General features: G+C 45.2%; 1 long non-coding RNA gene across 6 annotated transcripts in view; it reads right to left on the reverse strand.

The window, feature by feature from the left end:
- Positions 1-12,032, reverse strand: part of LOC138067440 (uncharacterized) — a 41,153-nt gene that overhangs the window by 7,767 nt on the left and 21,354 nt on the right. For all 6 annotated transcript variants that reach the window (XR_011141376.1, XR_011141375.1, XR_011141377.1 and 3 more), the window contains 2 exons: positions 6,675-6,810; positions 435-584 (listed from right to left, as the gene is read on the reverse strand). This is a non-coding gene — a long non-coding RNA (uncharacterized lncRNA). The remainder of the gene's footprint in view (positions 1-434; positions 585-6,674; positions 6,811-12,032) is intronic.

The raw sequence follows: 12,032 nt of genomic DNA on the forward strand, positions 1-12,032 counted from the left end.
GAAATTCTGATTAAAGTTTGAGAAAAGTAGGTGTCCTTATAAGACCCTCGTGAAAGAAATTCAAAAGAAGGGGAGGGAAGGGAAACAGATTTTAAGTAAACAAGTCAAAGGAGCCAGGGAAAACAAGAGCAACGAGCAGAGTCTCAGGTGGCTAATTTGGCAGGTGGAGAGGGAAGGAAGGAAGAGGCTGTGGGACAACAAACCACAGGCGTTTACAGTAGTCGAGGAGCCTGGAGGGCTTGTCACTTAACAACAAGTTGCTAACAGGACTGTATGCTCCTTCTCTGTTACATTCTGCCCCAGTCACCCTGGGAAAACCTCCTTCACGTCACGTCCAGGATTGCTGCAGGTACACAGCTGAGGACAGCAAGAAGCCAAAGCTGCAAAACCCCTCATGAAGCACACTAGGTATCGCATCATCTGAGAGCGCAGACCTGCAAAGAAGGTGCTTCACGGCCTCTTGAGAGTCACGGATGGAAAAGAAGATTCTTGACTTGGTCCCTTTGCCCTTGGACTGGAGAGGGCTTGCGAGCAACTTAGGCGGGAGCCCGGCGTGTGCGCTCTGGAGACAAGGCCAGCTGTATCTAGGAAGAAAAAGCAGTTTTCTGAGGTCGGCTGGGGCCTGCAAGTGCCATGAGAGAACTGACAGAGGCTGGCGAAATGGCTCGTCTGTCACTTACCGGTGACAGACGCAGGAGAGCGGAGAACACACCAGTATAGCGATGGATGTAAACTGGCACCTCAGAGATCAACTTGTTGCTGATGGCTTTTTACCAAACGTTGTTAGTTACTGCTAAAAACACACTTGATAGATGCTTGCAGAGGAGATTAGCCTTGGCTAAGAGTCTGCAAGTGGATAAACCTTTTCAAGCCAAGAAATGAAATATTCCCCAGGTAAAGACTGCTCAGGTTATGTCTCATCCCTATGAGAATTTTTAACACGGATCAGCAAATCCTTAGTTTGAAAGTTAGCTGACTTCCCTCTCGCAGCCTTAAACGCTAGCTGCTATAAGGGAGAAACTAACCGAACGATGGCAAAGCAAACCCCGGCATAGTTACCATTAACACCAGGAAGGCTGGCGGGGGGGGTGGGGGTGGGGGGGTGATCCTGTGGTTTTCTGTGCTCGGTAGCAATGTGTGACTGTAGAGAGCGCACATTTAAGGGACGATTGTTGGTTGGTGTGCATGCTGTCACCTTCCCAAGGGCTAACTGCAACGGCTTCTCCAAACTGCTGAATTTCACCACCGATGCAGTGCATTAAAAAAAATTCATTATACAACCGGGAATTACAAAACTCTGCAACAGCCTGTGATGCCAAAGACCTGCAATGCGGAGGCACACCTAAGTTTCTAGAGCTTTGGCAGCTGGCCTTTTCCAAAAATCTTTCTATAGATACTGAAGTGAGGACGAACCTGGCTGCGGTCCTCTCACCATGAGAGATTGCATCTTAAAGGGACATTCCCTCTCTTGCTTTAAAACTTGCAATTCTTCACATGTTTCTGGTTAAAAAAAGCAAAAAGAACCAACCCCCGTGCCTATGTCAGTGTCTTAGCCGTATAAATTGAAACATTCCATTGTAAGCTAAGATTATCTTGCCTCTTGCCCACTGAGACATGTGGGTTTGGCTTTATAAGAATCCAGCACTGGCCTGCTTGAACCCTGTCCAGTAAGTTTTCATCTGAATTGATTAGGACTTGGAACGTATTTTCTTGGACAAATTGTGTTCTAATGAACAGAACACTCCCTCACAGCTGTCCTGCCAGAAAGCCAAGATTTTTTCTGTCTAGAAATCATCCCAAAGTGACCCGTAGATAAAGTTCAGAATCCATTTTCATTTTCTAATTAAGAAAAGGTTTGCTTAATTCCATTCCATACATTTCAGTGCTAGGCAGCTGACACATGATTTCCCCCTAAACATTTCATTTTAAAGAATTTAGTTGTGATGTCAGCGAGATCTGCCACAGACAGCGCATTTCTAAACATACTGTTTACATTAAATGCGAAGCATAAAGAGGACTTCAATAGGGGGAGAAGTTTCTCCCACCCTGGTACCTGAATGATGGCACGCACGGCAAACTCAAGGTCAGCTCTGCTCTCTGCACGATAAATTTAAATTTAAACGTTACTGAGGACACACTGCTATAAAGCCTCATCCAGCATCAGGGGCTGCCACGATGCCCTTCCCCAGGGACTGCTCCTGCCAGCCAGCAGGTGACTTGATGAACTCGCCTTCAAGTCCAAGGGCAGACTGACTGGAAAACCCTCCCATTAATTAGCACTGACCGAGTGAAGAAACATTTCCCTGTAATATGGGGCCTTCGCCACTCTTAAAGAGCTTCCCCCCCAAGTCAAGACAAGCACGCCCTCTCACTTCAGCATAGCTCTTCTCCGGATGCCCCAGCTTGAAATCTAGGTGAGCGTTTCCCTTTATGATCAGCCTGCCTGGAATTTTTATTTTATGACCATTCCCATGGTACGCAAGCAGGATTTCATTTAATCCAAAATACCCAGTGGATAGCCACGATTACATCACGTTGCTTATCCTTTAGCAAGAGAATTTCTAGGAACCAGGAGCACAGCTCAAGACAAGCTCAGACCCTTCCTGGTCTTGCAGAAGACCAGTCTGACCCATGCAATTATGTGGCAATAACACGCCCTCAGGGTGGCTGCAGGATTTTGCTAACGCATGCCACCTGGATATTAAAGGGGTTTGTCTACAGGAATTCAAAGGAACCGGTCTTTCAAGGAACACAACTTCCCCATGCTTTAAACATTAGCTGTATCTTCAACGGAACAGGAAACTGAGGCAAACTAACTTATACTCAGACTTGAAATGGGTTTTGACTCCTTTAGCTACTAACGACGCTTTAACCGCTGTACTGAGCTCCTTCTGACAGAAGAAATAATTAAATCATAACAAAGTGCACTGCTACAAAAGTAATCAGTAGATTGGTATTTTGGTGCAAAAACAGGTCGTACAAAAGACAACGAGAGTGAGAAGCTTCCTCTGCTCTCAACAAATCACTTCCTCATACCTCCAAGACACACTGAACTGCAGAAATCTACTTGGAATCCCACAAAAAAGATGATATCCGCTGGACTTATTCTTTTTTAGGGCTGGTCCAGTCAAAACTGTCTTTCTGCATGATTAGATTAAAGAGGTCTCAACCAAGCTTATGCTCCTTTGGCAAACAGATTCTGATGGAAAAACATCACCTATCTCAGCTAGAAGCTTTGTCATCTTTGCTCGGGGATGGAGAAGACTGGTTATATTTGCGGCCGTAGCAATGACCCCATCATTTTTTCTTTGGTGTGCTCCTGAACTAGCTCATCAGAACCAAAACATTATGACAGGGAAAAAAACTGAAACAGCATTTGCTCACGCTTTGTTGCACTGTATTTTACAGCCTCCTATTGTCCGGAAATGTGGTTATAACGGGCAGATTATACAACATTAAATCCTTCTGAAAGCATACAGGGAAACTGTGATATAATCATGCTTGGAGCAGTGATCTTGAAACACAAGCATGGGTTCAGAGCCCAGTGGAGAGCGGCAAGCAAAGTTACGGGCCCAAGGCAAACCAGTGACCAGCTGCCAAGAAACTTCCTTGCTAGTCTTTGTTAGAGACTGTACGTTTAAAGGCATTGTGCAGTTCAATTAAGTTCGTCACATCCCGATGAGAAAGTGGAAGAAAACGTGAAGACATCAGGAGATGAAATGCTACAGCACTGGAAGATGTCACCTCCTGTGTGAAATGCTTACATTGTGAAATAAGAGGAGGAGAAAGAACGAGTCATTTCAGGATACAGTCTGGAACCAGAGATAAGACCACATTACAATCTTCAAGTGGTCTTTCACAAAACCTCTTTTATTTGTGTTCCACATCATGTGGCCTGATTCTGAACACAAATCAGCAGGGCACTAAATGGAGAACAGACAACAAGATGAACCGCAACCTAAGAAAGAGTGGGATTTTGGGACACAGTGGCACTTTCAAGACCCTGAAGGCCCAATCCACATGTTCCCTGAAGATACTAACAACATTTACTGAGAAGAGCTGAATGTTTGCTCAAACTAAGTCATCAGAGAATGATTAACTAGGAGATCAACGATGTAAATGGGATAAGAAAGTGAGCGAGCGAGCGAGCGAGAGCGAGCGAGCGAGCGAGCGAGAGATACAGAATTACAGTCAACCCTAATGACCATCCCTGGTGGTCCCTGAGTGCTACCAAGCTGATCACAGCCTTTAAATACTTTTGCTTGTATTCCAGCTTGCTATACACACTCAGCTCCTCTCCCCTGTTTATCTGTTTTGCAGTGCTGGATTTGCAAGTAGTTTCATGAAATTACATAAAGCTTTAAAACAGAGACAGCCAAAAATGTTGAAAGAGACACAGGCAAGCTATTTCTTGAGTTGAAGAGGAGATTTCAGGCCAGGTCCCAGATGTCATGTCCAGGTTAAGTCCCCTTTGCACCATTGCAGAAGAAGAGAGGACTTAAAGCTGTCCTCAGGAGCAGCTGGGAATTTCCTTTTTCTATGGGGACCCACCGGTGGCATCAAGCCAGAGGAAGTCAGCTTCGAGCCATCCACTCCTCCCTGCCGGCACAGCAGGGCTAGTGTCCCTGCTAGTGACATGAAGGGACAGCTGGCATTAAACGTGGCGGTCTCACAAGGAGGAGCGGGGCTGGCTGAAGTTGCAGAAAGCACATGAGCGTTTCCTACGCTCGCTGCCCCTCATCTGTGCAGAAACCAGAGTACTTTGCCCCTGCTTGGACTCTCCTGCATGTGTGGCTGCCCTCGTGTTGCTGTACGAATCAAAGGCTGGCACTCCGCAGTCCCCCTCGTGCATGATCACACAAGTGAAAGGAGACTCCGACAGTCAGACCAGACATTTCATCACCTTCAACTCTTAAATACCCAGTAATTAATTGGCACCTTGTTTCATAGAAGAGCATGTGGATTGCTAACATCCTGAAGTGGCCCTGGTTCAGCAGTCTACCTGCGTGCAGAATTTCCACTGTTCTTAATGGCAGTCTTCCTTAGGGACTCAAGTCCTAAAAATAAAATAAAAACTGCCAAACATAACAAATACAAGCTCTTGGTAGTCAGTCACTGTTGTGCAAGATCCATCCTTGCTGAAGGACTGCAGGTTTATACCCTCTCTGATTAAATCCAGGGAGAGAAGGGTTACAGGAAAGGCACACTTGAACTCTGTTGCCAAAATATAGCACTGCAGGGAATGAGCCAAAATGTCAACGCTAAGGAAGCAAAACAGAGAACCAAAGAGAGAGGGGAATAGAATAGAAAATTCCGAATTATGGACACAAGTTAATGAACCAGCAGTTCTGGAAACGGGAACAAGCTGTCAGAACCTCATCTCTTATGAGGGACAAAAAAAAAAAAAATTGTAATTTCTGATGCTTGTGATGGAAACAGAGTTATGCAAGACTGATATTGTTCTCACTGATTTAATTAAGACTCTGTCAACACTGTCAAACTTAATTGGCCTGGTATTTAACATTTATAGAAGTCAGCTATAAAAATGTGCTCTGAACTAAAATCCTGCATTCTATACATGGTTCCAGTCCTGGAAGGGTCGTCCTTTTGGCTCAGCAGGCTCTTGAGAGCATCCCACTCATGCGCTAAGATAGCTCTATCTAGCTGAAAAGATTACAAGCTCATATCACGTTCCTTGCCCATACAGTCCTCTTACCACGGTTTGTGGGAATCTGATCTGGGGTGTCCGAGGAATGCAGGGTCAAGCTTTCTGGCAGCAACCCATCAAGGAAATTACTTCACAGAAACTTATTCCCCAATTCTGACACTTCTTGTCATGTTAGATTCAAATCTCTGCATTGGCTGAGCTGTGATGAGCGTGGAAAGGCAAGGACTAGAGAACGTTTTTGCACCACTTTGGAACATTTGGATTTCTAGGCTGGCTAGTGACAGCAGTTCTCTATGCAGAGAAGACAGCTTATCTGGATGTCAGTGACAGCCCACAGACAGAGTATGGCACAAGCTCTTCTGCCACATCCCTCGGCTACTCTTGTGGACGGCCCTGTCCAGTAGTGCCACAGCACCTCCAGCGCTGAGACCTGCAGGTACGGAGCACACCCTTCTTCCGGCCTTAATGGGCAACAAGTATACACTAGCCTGGAGTCACCAGCAAAATCAACTAGGTCTCTAGTGGGCTACCTCAAGAGAGTGTTACTGATACGATTTGAGAAGAGGCAGCAGAAGTAGTATCAATGAGAACAAACAAACAATGCTCCCAGAAAATCCTGCGTTCTGTAATTGTTATTGCTTCATCAGTGACAGGAAAGAACAGTGTTTTAAAACAGAAGTTCACTTAACTGAGTTCCCCTCAAGGCACAGAAAATAAGCTTCCATGAAGCTGTATCAATTGTTAAACAGTAACATGCTCTCCTGACTGAAAACTGGGTTAGGAATTTGCATTGTGTTTTCACAAAACATCGTTCTTAGTCCAGTTTCCTCCTCCTCCTCGAGATAACTAATCAGACTCCATGCCAACGATTACCGAGTTAGACTACATGGGTCAGTCAGTGTGCACCAGACAAGCAGCTTGTTCACATCCCTACTTAATGGTGGCTGGTGGGCCCACTACAGGGCCTTAGAGGCACAGTTATTCAAGGAGTTGGTGGTTTAAATACCTTTGTGGATGTGCGTCCTTCTCCTTTGCGCTACGGCGTCCAAGGTTCAAAACTTTGTCAGCCCAAGTGAGGTCAGCTGCACATAGGGCTCACGTCTTTGTCACTCTGGAGTTGCAGTGCATTCATAAATATAGATCTTAGGAAACAAAAAAAAGGAGAAAGGAAAACTAAAACAAAAAAAAAAATCACAGGACAACGATGACACATACCTCATTTTGATAATACAGAAAGCGTTAAGAACCAACAGTCGTGTGTTTACACGTGAAATATTATCTTTCAGAAAGTTTGTCATAAACGTGGCTCACACTGCAGGGACGGCCACGCTTTCCAAGTTTGTGCAGCGGGAAGAATATTTCCTAGGGTATAAGGTCAAAATATTAGTATGCAACTGAGTCAGTATGGGCCAAATTAATGATGTTACTACTCCATCACAAACTTCCATACATGAAATCTGAGAACGCGGTTGTATCAACAGCACATCAATCTACAGCACTGGTCCGAGGAACAAAAACTAACCTTTGATTTCCAAGTTTTGTTCAGCTTTGGCATAGAAAAGTTAACTTTTGTTTAAGCAGTGTTTCTGAACAGATAATGTTAATTAAATGTTTGCAATCAAATCTTATTACACAGTGCAGTACGTTTGCCTTCTATAGAAGCACAGTGTGTCCAGTATGGAATGGAAAGCTGGCGGGGGGGGAACAGGGAATAATGAGTAATAGTTCAATCCCACGGACCTTTTTAAAACTAACAGCAAGAAAGGAGGCATGTTTGCCATCTTCAGACTGTGTCTATCTCTAAGCTTCATCTTACTCTCCAAGGATATGCAGAATTGCGTGTTTGAAGAGTCCTTCTCCTTCTACTACAATGCTGCATAACACTCTCCTTTTTCAACCTCAAGAATGACATGGCCAGTGGATGCAAATGATCGTTGTTAGAAACAGTAATCTTGCAGCAGCATTGGGCAAGTCAAACGCCAAGTCAGCCCTGATGTGAAGCAAAGCAGCTAAACCATCCATCCAGATGGGAAATGTTGACAGTCCCTTAACTGTAGCGGCCCTAATTGTAATATAGAGAGGTGTGCAATTTGGCTTTGTTAAGCAGACATCACGGAATTATTTATTCTGCCTGCAAGTCTAACAGGAAGTTTATTAAACTTGCATATTGCTGGACATATCACCTGGCTGCTCTGTTTCATAATGGAATGCAAAATTGGACAGTCCAGTTGCGTACTGACGTAATGCACTACCAGGCGGAGGATTTCTTTTTGAGCCTAAAACCTATTTTTCTGACCTCAGGAGCACACTGGATGTTGTGCATGCAACTCCTGACAGGAATGCTTCATTTTGCTCTTGAGCAACCGGTTTCTCAGCAAGCCAGGAGCAGAATCCAGCTCTTCTTGGCTGGAAGAATTGGGATGTCCCAAAATGGGGCTTTTTAACAGATGAGTGAAAAAGCAGAGAACCCAAAGGACCATCCCTCTCCAAAGAAAATCAGACAAATCAACAAGCAAAAATTCCTCTTGGTTAGTAAAGCTGGACTTTCTAAGATGGTAAAACAGCTGTGTGCTGTTGGGCTCAGTTATGCTCCAGCATACCCTTGAATATCCATTTGATTATCTCAACAAGGCTCCAATGGGACAGAGTGAGGCTCCTGGGTCTGCCCTTGGCAGACGCTGAACAAAGTTGATTCTAAATTTGCCCTAGATTTCTTCTGGGAGACCAACTTGGTTGGACTGTTCCTCCTTGCAGCGGACCCTCCTGCCACGCCAGCACACCTTCGTTCACCCTCACTGTGGTCAGACGTTCCCCTGACTCTGTCGGGCTTGGCCAGCCTGCGGCTTTCTCCACTGCCAAAGCAGTAGGTTGCAGCCAGCGCTGCAACTGGGACACTGTCTGCTGCCACCAACGCGCTCTCTCCGGCTGGCTGCAAGGACGCAAATACAGCACCACGTCCCACGCAAGACAGCTCTCACGCCCACTGCCAGGGGGCAGAGCCACAGCAAGAGCACCCTGGCCTGGGCCAGCAGGACATGCTTGAAAAGCTCCTGGCCGGGGCTCTTGTTAGTGGGGCGCAGGGGTCATGGTGGAAGGATAGTATTATACCCAACTGAGGGCCCCACAGGGAAGAAAATGGGTGCCATGATCGAGCTTTTCAGACTTTCCTTGCTGAACCACCAAGTCCCCTGCACAGTACCTCAGAAAGAGCCAGGGGACCTGGAGCAATTTTTGTAGTTTCTCTTCCCTACGCAGTGAGCTGCTGAGATTGGCCACCCCCTTCTTAAGTCCTGTAAGCTGCAGCACAGAACTGATCTTTCCCCACCTAACAGCCTTCCAAAAATAATTAACTGTTTGATAACAATCCCAAATAATTTCTCTTTATCCTGGTGGATGTTCTCTCTTGACTACCATCAGCATTGTTTCCAGACTTCTCTTCGCTCCCCCTCCCTCCTGAACACACACTTTAAATTTTGGTACATTTGGCCACTCAATATCCTTTCAAAGTGGGTATTTCAACAGTTCACTTGTTTTTAGCCAAAACAGTAGAAAAGATACTACCTCTTTTATCCAAAGAATTCTTCCTAGATTTGCAGCAGGCCAACCAGATTCATAAGCTGTTCACAGAGTAACCAAATAGAGCAGAACACGTATCCTATTTTAAATCTACCCACGCCAGGGTTTTCAGAATCAGATGACAAATACAACAGCAGCGTGCCTATAACATTTAACAACTATTTGAAGCCCCTTCGCTGACACTTCACTCTTCCTAACAGCCTGCAGAAGGCAATATAAGTTGAAGGCATCTTTTGAAATACAAACAGAAACACTTATCCAAAGCAGAGTAATTTTTGTGGCCTGTTCTGAACAGAGAGGCTTCAACTGCTATGAACATTTCAAGCAGGCTGGATGCCTCAGTACATGGAGAACTGCATCCTTTCATTTCTAGCTTAATACAGACGCAGGCAAAACCTAGCAGATGTACAGGCATGTGAACCCGACTGCCAACGTCACTCAACACCACTGCGTGGTGCGGGCCTAATGCTATTGTAATTATTCCGTCTGTTTCTGTGGTTTGCCTGCTCGCTAGGCTTTCGAAGTTACGGACCCTCAGCACCACCTTCACAAATTACCACAAAGCATCACGGAAACCCTGGTTGGCAGAGACCTCTGGATATTACCTCGTCCAGCCTCCTCCTCGAAGCAGGACAATCACCAATACTGGACCAGGCCGTCAGTTTGCAGCTGCTACTTTGCTCACCAGAAAGTTTATGCAGAAAAACCATAGCAATATTCAGCCTACAATCCTGCCTGAACCAGTGACTGCTCAAGGGACCACTGGACTCTTTACAGCGGTCAGGAATTGCCTGTCAAGAGTATGATGGGGAAACGGAGGGGAACTCGGCTGCACAGAAGTTACTGCTGTTTCATCAAGTCCGACAACATTGTGAAATTTTACATCATGTAAAAATGACCAGATTCCAAGCTTTTAGGGGGAAAAAAGCTAACTACATACTGTGATTAATTTTCTTCAGACTTATCTGTCTGTACCCAAGCACTGAGGTTTAAAACACTTAGAACAAAACAGAGAAGAACTTAAGGCATGCTCACTTATTTAAACCAGCTTCCAGCATTCCTGTTCAAAGTAAATGCACACCAGATACATATAAGAACGATTCTCTTTTTTCTACAATGTTTTTCAAATTGTTAGCCTGTCTGTTCCCCTTCCAGAGAACGGCCATGCAGCTGTACGCAACCTCTGCTTAAAGGACAAGGGGTGAAACTTGGGTGAGAGTGCACAGGACATTCCTGATGCGTTCTCCCAGCCATTAACATCCCCTATTGAAGGGAAAGCAGAGCTGGTATCTACTAGATTGATTAGCACTCAACATATCTCATGCTTCTTGGTGTAGCTGTGAGAGGCTGACCAAAGAGGGTGCCCCTTGGCCAGCCCCCGGGGAGGCCAGGAGCTGAGAAACAGGCTTTGACATCGTATGACCCTCTTTTCGATCTAAAGTTTTTCCTGTTGGTCACAAAGCCCAACAAGATTCACGATCAAAAGATTTTTATGGTAAAAAAGTTCAGCTATTCTCTGCAAGTTCATTAAGTTCAGTAAAGTGGTCTTCCTCTCGTTGCTAGGAAGTCTACTTGAGCTGGAAAACTTCCTGACAAAGTGCAAGTCTTTAACGGAGGAGTCAGTACTTGTTAGACCACGCAGAGAGCTCCCTTCTCAGCAAGCCTTACGCCTTCCTCATGGCTTCTGTGGTTTTGCACGTGCCTGCAACGACATGCCCCAGAACCAGACTCGTGTTTAGAAAGGCCAAAGATTTTTTTCACAGTTTGATCTTTGGCTTTGTTTTGCAACCTTCCTCTTTTTCCTGACTAATGCAGCTCATGAAGGAACACCTCCCTCAGGCCAAAAGCATGGAAGATGCTTGTGATGATCTGCCAAGATTTTAACAAGGGCGTCCTAAGCACCTCGAAGCCGCACATCAGTGGAACGTGGCCCATATTAATAATACTTTAACTTCTCTGAACACGCTCAGAGACAGCCTGGATGCCAACCCACAGGGTCCTGAGGGCAGAATGACAGCATCTACACAGGCTATTAACCTGAAAGAAAAGCGCTTGCATTTTTTTACTAATCCCCTCAAGTACTTAGTATTTTGGAATCTCTTTCCTCATAGCCACACTCACAAGGCTGTGGAATCGCTTATTTTAGTTTCAAAGAGACTAGTCGTGAGCTGGCATTAATTGTGAGAACTGTCACTTGTTTATTATCACAGCACCATCAGCAGAAGCTAAACTTTTCAGATTTTTATCGCCTTTTCACATTTACAAATTAAGGTCTTCATTTAGGAAAGGGTGCAGGCACATGCGGAACCTCTCTGAATAGGAATATTTTGGGGGTGTAGGTGGGAATCAGTCACAATATATATCACAATCGTATCACAATATGCTCTGTAGTAAATGCAAACATTTCTCAGTGCCTCCAGGAGCTAGCACCGTCGGTACGGACCCCCGCTCCTCCACCCTATCCCTGTCCTCAGGCGAGGCAAGGAGGAGAATACAACTGCAGCAGTTTATGCTGCATTTCAAAGGTAACCAGCCTCTTTCAAAATATTGTGCCAACATCCAAGCTGCAGGAGTGCAGACTCTAACCTTCTGCAAGAAGCAGGCCAGGCCAAGTCCTACAGTCTTCTCTAAAACAGAAGCCACCACGGCAACAAGAGATATCAAGAAAATCTTAATTTGGACTTACACCTTTAAATTGCTTACTCAGAAGGATTATTATGGGCAACAGGGAATTGGAACAATCATGTCACAAAGCCAATTTTTTATTGGTCTTATCGGAAGATGTTGC

The sequence above is a fragment of the Struthio camelus genome, chromosome 5 (genome assembly GCF_040807025.1).
Source record: "Struthio camelus isolate bStrCam1 chromosome 5, bStrCam1.hap1, whole genome shotgun sequence".
Classification (NCBI taxonomy): Eukaryota; Metazoa; Chordata; class Aves; order Struthioniformes; family Struthionidae; genus Struthio; species Struthio camelus.